Consider the following 7,330-nt stretch of genomic DNA (forward strand, 5'->3'; position numbering starts at 1 on the left):
CCAGCAAACAAGATTCTTTATTTGGCTACACTGACTAACGTGTGCAATCAGTACCTACCAACTTACCCTAGCACAGATTCCCCATTATTCTCCTTAAAAATTCACTTTTGTAGAAACACCTGCTGCTGCTTGTTATCTGCCTTTGCCTGATATAGAGGCAATCCTCCTCTACTTGTCCCTCATGGTAATATAAATCCCTTTTCTGCCTAGAATATGATGTCTTGATGTGTCCTGTACCACTTTCTAGGAAAGATACCCTAAACCTGTACAGTGGTTCAATGACTCAGATAATGACGTGAATGGGTCTACAGGACCCTTGGACCAGGTCTTCCATGTCTTGCACACTTTAGTGTTCACTCACTTCATCCAACAGCAGCTAATTGGTGAGTTTCCCTTACTAGCTATCTGAAACATTACCTTAAACACCAGGTAATAACTGTTGAGTGTCCAGTATCCCCTCTCTGTCTTGTGGGTTTGGGATGAATGCGCCCTACCATTGTCCTCCCTGTTCATGATAAACTCACTTGGAAGTTCAGTAGGCACATTCCATTCAATTTGTCTTGGTTTGCTGTTTTCTTTTTTCTCCCTGTGGTCTCTCTGTTGGAATTTGGAGTCTGTTGCCTACTATCTAAAATTCTTGCCAACAGGCCCAAGATTTGTCCTTGATCTAATGTAGCTCTCTCTTGATGATAGATCTTGAGGGATGACTAATCTATCAGAGAGATCTTCTTTTTGGCCATGCAAAAACCTAGGGAATGCCCCTGGGTCTTAAACATGGCTCCCAGATAGCACTAGCAAAGTAGACCTGTACACTTCATCACCCTGATCATTGATTCCACATATTGCCTTCTTCAACCATAGTTAAAGTATGTGGCCACTCTTTCAGACCTCTTCAAACTCCAGCTTTAACTTGTTCCTTCAAAGACATCTCATTTCCCCACTCCTTTTTCCTCATACCCTCATGCCCTATTTCCTTACCAAAAAGAGATATCTTCTCCAAAATTATCATGAATTTTGTCTTCTATCCTGACAGCAGCTCCCAAGATATCCCTACATCTCTCTTCTTCCGTTATCAGCATCTTTTTGTACACTCATTATTCAAAACTCCAAACCCTCTTACCCTCTACCTCCTTCTTTAGTCCATTGCATTGTATACCACTTCTCCTTCCCTTTTAACACATCATAAACTCCTTCCTATTACACTCAAAGGCCCCTCTGACTATATCTTGAAGCTACAATTTCCCCTACCAGCCTCAGTCTCCTCAAACCCACTACTTTATCTTTTATATTAGCATTTTATATTACATTCCTCTTTACCCAACAATACTCCTATATTGGCAGTCAGAAAACCTAAATAACTGTTATGACTAGTCCTAGACCTATGCACTGTGAGCACTGTTATTTTTCCTTTTTACTCTGTTGCCCCTAACCCTTACATTATCTTATGCAATATCCCTGGAAATACTACTCAATTCTCAGTTCTAGACCTTAAAGACATGTTTTTCCCAATACCAGTAGATGCTCATTCTCAAGATCCTTTTGCCATCTCTTGAACAGATCTCAATTCTCAAAATCCTGACAACTGACTTGGACTGTCCATTCCCAGGTATTCAAAACGGGCCCTGCATTTTTGATCAGGCACTCACTATAGACCTGTCCTGACTTTCCTTTTTTTCATTCCACTTCTTTCTTCAATATGTGGATGACATAACACTGTACAGTCCTTTCTCTGATACCAAATTAGACACCAGCCGAGTCTTCAATTTTCTCAGTTCCAAAGGATATTATGTCGCACCTTCTAAATCTCAACCCTCCTTTCTCAAAGTCACCTACCTTGGATTCACTCTCCCACCCCAACCCATAAACAGTTCACTTTAGGCTGACATGCCCATCTGTGTTTCTTAATTCTACCCTCAACAAAATCCAAAATGTTGTCCTTTGAGGGGTCGGGCTAATTTCTTCTACTCCTGGGTCATTGGATACTTACTTGTAATGCATCATCTATACTAAGTTGCTTGTAGAACTCCCAAAGAACCTCTTCATCCCATTAACAAAATTTAAAACTAAAAATATTCCCTTTAAATCCCAGCACAGCACCTCCCTCATTGATTTAGACCTTTCCATCTTTACACTTAAAAAAAAAAAAAGGTTACCCTTTTTGGAGCATAAAAACCTCCAACCAAATCAAGAATAATAGGGGTACAAGAAGAAGAAGAATTGCAGATCAAAGGTCCAGAAAATATATTCAACAAAATTATAGAATAAAACTCGGCCAACCTAAAGAACGATATTCCTATGAAAGTTCAAGAAGCATACAGAATGGCTCTCTTAGTTGCGATATAAACTTCCCTGCTCCCATAACCATCCTTCCTCCCTCCCCCCCTCCCATTCCCCCAAGCCATCCCCAATTCTCGCCCTCTCCCCTCACCCTAACCATCTTCCCTTACTTCAACCCCCTCACCCCCCATGCACCCGACTTTACTTGGCAATCTTGCCTAGTTCTATTATCCAGGAGGATAACTATATAAATTTTCTTCAGGTTCACCTTCTTATCTAGCTTCTCTAGGATCACTAATTATAGACCCAAAGACCTTTAACTATGGCTAGAATCCACTTATGAGTGAGTACATGCCATATTCCTCTTTTTGGGTCTGGGTTACCTCACTCAGTAAAGCGTTTTCAATTTCCATCCATTTGCATGCAAAATTCAAGATGTCATTGTTCTTTACTGCTGAGTAAAACTCTAATGTATATATGTTCCACACCTTCTTAAACCATTCTTCTATTGAGAGACACCTAGGTTGTTTCCAGGTTCTGGCTATTAAAAATAGTGCAGCTATGAACATAGTTGAACAAATGCTTTTGTAGTATGATAGGGCATCTCTTGGGTATATTCCCAAGAGAGGAATTGCTGGGTCCTGAGGGAGGTTGACTCCCAGTTTCCTGAGAAACCGTCACACTGATTTCCACAGTGGCTGCACAAGTTTGCATTCCCACCAACAATGAATGAGTGTTCCCCTCATTCCACATCCTCTCCAGCATAGGCTATCATTGGTGTTTTTGACTTTAGCTATTCTGACAGGTGTAAAGATGGTATCTCAAAGTGGTTTTGATTTGCATTTCCCTGATCGCTAAGAAGGTTGAGCATGACTTTAAGTGTCTTCTGGCCATTCGATGTTCATCTGTTGTGAATTCTCTGGTCAGAGCAGTACCCCCATTTTTTAATTGGGTTAATTAGAGTTTTAGTGTCTAGTTTCTTGAGTTCTTTGTATATTCTGGAGATCAGACCTTTGTCTGATGAGGGGTTGGTAAAGATCTTCTCCCAGTCAGAAGGTAGCCTTTTTGGCTTACTGACAGTGTCCTTTGCTTTACAGAAGCTGATTCTTGAGGGGTTCCCAGTAAAAATTAAATAAAATAAATAAATAAATAAATAAATAAATAAATAAAAAGAAAAATAAAAAAAAAGAAAAAGAAAACACTTTCATGAGTCAGGTAAGCCAGACCCAAAAAAGAGGAAAAAGGTATGTATTCAATCATAAGTGGATTCTAGCCATAATTAAAGGTCTTTGAGCCTATTATTCGTGATCCTAGAGAAGCTGGATAGGAGGGTGAACCTGAAGAAAATTCAGGTAGTTTTCCTCCTGAAGATTGGAAATAGACAAGAGTTCCAGGTAACCAAGGATGCATGGGTGGTTGGGAGGGCAGATGGAAGGGTTGGAGGTTAGAGAGAAGGGAGCAGGGGAGGAATGGGAAATGCTCAGGGGACTGGGAGTGGGGAAGGGAGGAAGGATAGATATGGGTTCAGGGAAGAATATATCTCAACTATGGAAGTCAGTTTAGGGTTTACTAGAGACTTGACTGTAAATGGGATCCCAGGTCCAAGGACAGATCCCCAGATTGTTCTCTGGACAGAGGAGAGGGTGCCTGAACTGGCCTTGGCCCATAACCATACTGATGATTATTTTGCTTATCACCACAGATCCTTCATCTGGCAATGGATGGAGATAGAGACGGGGACCCACATTGGAAGACTGGACTTAACTCCCTAGGTCCAAGCGAGAAGCAGAAGGAAGAACATGAGCAGGGAGGGCAAGATCAGAGGGAACCTTCATCCGGCGATGGATGGCGATGCAGACAGAGACCCACATTGGAGCTCCGGACTGAGCCCCCCAAGGTCCAAAGGAGGAGCAGAAGGAGGAAGAACATGAAAAAGCAAATCAGAACTGCAAGGGGAGCAATCACCCACTGATACAATGCAACTGATCTAATGAGAGTTCACCAAGGCCAGTTGACTGGGACTGAAGCAGCGCTTGATCCAATCAGATTCTCTGGAGGAGGCTGGATTCTCTGAATGTGGCTGGCCCGAAGTCTTTCTAAAAAGCCATTGACAATGACTCTGGGACTTGTTTCCTCTGCATATTCTGGATTTTTGGGGATCCAGTCTGATTGGATACTCACCTTCCTGGTCCTGGAGGGAGGGGGGAGGAACTTGAACTACCCACAGGGCAGGAAACCCTGACTGCTCTTAGGGATGGAGAGGGAAGAGGAGAGGGAATGGGGGGAGTGGGAGGGTGTTGGGAGGAGGGGCGAAAATGGAAACTTTTATATTTTAATAAACTTTGAAAAAAAAAGAAGCATACAGAACACCAAATAGACTGGATTAAAAAAAACAAAAAACAAAAAAAAATCCCCTCACCATATAATAATCAATACACAAAGCATTCAGATTAAAGAAAGAATATTAAGAGCTGCAAAGGAAAAAGGCCAAATAACTTATAAAGGTAAACCTATCAGACTTACACCGGACTTCTGTATGGAAACCATGAAAGCCAGAAGTTCCTGGATAGAGGTACTGCAGAAACTAAGGGACCATGGATGCAAGCCCAGACCAATATACCAGCAAAGCTATCATTCACTATCAACGAAGAAAACAAAATATTCCGGGATAAAAACAAATTTAAACAATACGTAGCTACAAATCCAGCCTTAAAGAAAGGATTAGAACGAAAATCACAACCCAAGGAATCTAACATTCCCAACACTGCCTACAATAACTCAGACACCTAGCGACCCTTCACAAGCACAACTCAAAGAAGGGAAACACATACACTCTACTACCCCCCAAAAAATAATCGAGTCAACAACCACTGGTCATTAATATCACTTAATATCAATGGACTCAATTCACCTATAAAAAGGCACAGACTTAGAGATTGGTTACGAAAACAGAATCCAACATTCTGCTGTTTACAAGAAACACACCTCAACCACAAAGACAGACACCTACTCAGAGTAAAGTGTTGGGAAAAGGTTTTCCAAGCAAATGGACCTAAGAAACAAGCGGGTATGGCCATTCTAATATCTAACAAAATAGACTACAAACTGAAATCAATCAAAAGAGATGGAGATGGACATTTCATACTCATAACAGGAACAATTCATCAGGAAGAAGTCTCAGTCCTGAATATCTATGCCCCTAATATAAAGGCACCCACTTATGTAAAAGAAACTCTTCTAGAACTCAAGTCAGTCATCAAACCACACACACTAATAGTAGGAGACTTCAACACACCTCTCTTACCAATGGACAGGTCAATCAAACAGAAACCTAATAGAGAAATAAGAGAATTATTGGAGGTATTGAATCAAATGGACTTAACAGACATCTATAGAACATTCCACCGAAATAGGAAAGAATATACCTTCTTCTCTGCAGCTCATGGAACCTTCTCGAAAATTGACCACATACTCAGTAACAAAGCAAACTTCCACAGATACAAAAAAATATAAGTAACCACCTATGTCTTGTCAGATCACCATGGATTAAAGTTAGAATTCAACAACAATGGTACCCCCAGGAATCCAACAAACTCATGGAAGTTGAACAGTCAACTACTAAATCACCCCTGGGTCAAGGAAGAAATAAAGGAAAAAATTAAAGTATTCCTTGAATTTAATGAAAATAAAGACACAACATACTCAAACCTATGGGACACTATGAAAGCAGTGCTAAGAAGAAAGTTCATAGCACTAAGTGCCCAATTAAAGAAAACGGAGAAAGCACACATTCAAGACTTAACAGCACACTTGAAAGCTCTAGAAAAAAAAGAAGCTGATTCACCCAGAAGGAGTAGAAGACTGGAAATAATCAAACTGAGGGCTGAAATCAACAAAATAAAAACAGAGAAAACAATCCAAAGAATCAATGAAACAAAAAGCTGGTTCTTGGAGATAATCAACAAGATCGACAAACCCATATCCGAAATAATCAAACGGCAGAGAGAGAACATGCAAATTAAGAAGATCAGAAATGAAAAGGGGGACATAACCACAGACACAGAGGAAATTCAGAGAATCATTAGATCTTACTACAAAAGCCTGTATGCCACAAAATTGGAAAATGTAAAAGACACGGACAGTTTTTTAGATAAGTACCATATAGCAAAGTTGAACCAAGACCAGGTGAACAATCTAGATAGACCAGTCAGCCTTGACCTATTAGAGCCTGTTATCAAAAATCTCCCTACCAAAATAGCCAAGGACCAGATGGTTTCAATGCAGAATTCTACCAGAACTTCCAGGAAGAGCTAATACCTACACTCCTTAATGTATTTCACAATATAGAAACAGAAGAGTCATTGCCAAACTCTTTTTATGAAGCTACAGTTACCCTGATACCAAAACCACACAAAGAAACAACCAAGAAAGAAAATTACAGGCCAATCTCACTCATGAACATCTACGCAAAAATTCTCAATAAAATATTGGCAAAACGAATCCAAGAACACATTAGAAAAATCATCCATTATGATCAAGTGGGCTTCATCCCAGAGATGCAGGACTGGTTCAACATACGGAAATCTATCAATGTAATCCATCATATAAATAAACTGAAAGAAAAAAAAACCGTATGATCAGTTCATTGAATGCTGAAAAATCATTTGACAAAATTCAACACCCATTTATGATAAAGGTGTTGGAGAGATTGAGTATACAAGGATCATACCTAAATATAATAAAAGCAATATACAGCAAATTGAATGGGGAGACTCAAAGCCATTCCACGAATATCAGGAACATGACCAGGCTGTCCACTCTCTCCCTACCTCTTCAATATAGTGCTTGAAGTTCTAGCAATAGCAATAAGACAACATAAGGGGATCAAGGGGATTCGAATTGGAAAGGAAGTAGTTAAACTTTCGTTATTTGCAGATGATATGATAGTGTACATACGCGACCCCAAAAACTCTACCAAAGAACTCCTGATAAACACCTTTAGTAATGTGGCAGGATACAAGATCAGCTCCAAAAAGTCGGTTGCGCTTCTATA

This window comes from Myodes glareolus, chromosome 7 (assembly GCF_982192425.1).
Source record: "Myodes glareolus chromosome 7, mMyoGla1.1, whole genome shotgun sequence".
Classification (NCBI taxonomy): domain Eukaryota; kingdom Metazoa; phylum Chordata; class Mammalia; order Rodentia; family Cricetidae; genus Myodes; species Myodes glareolus.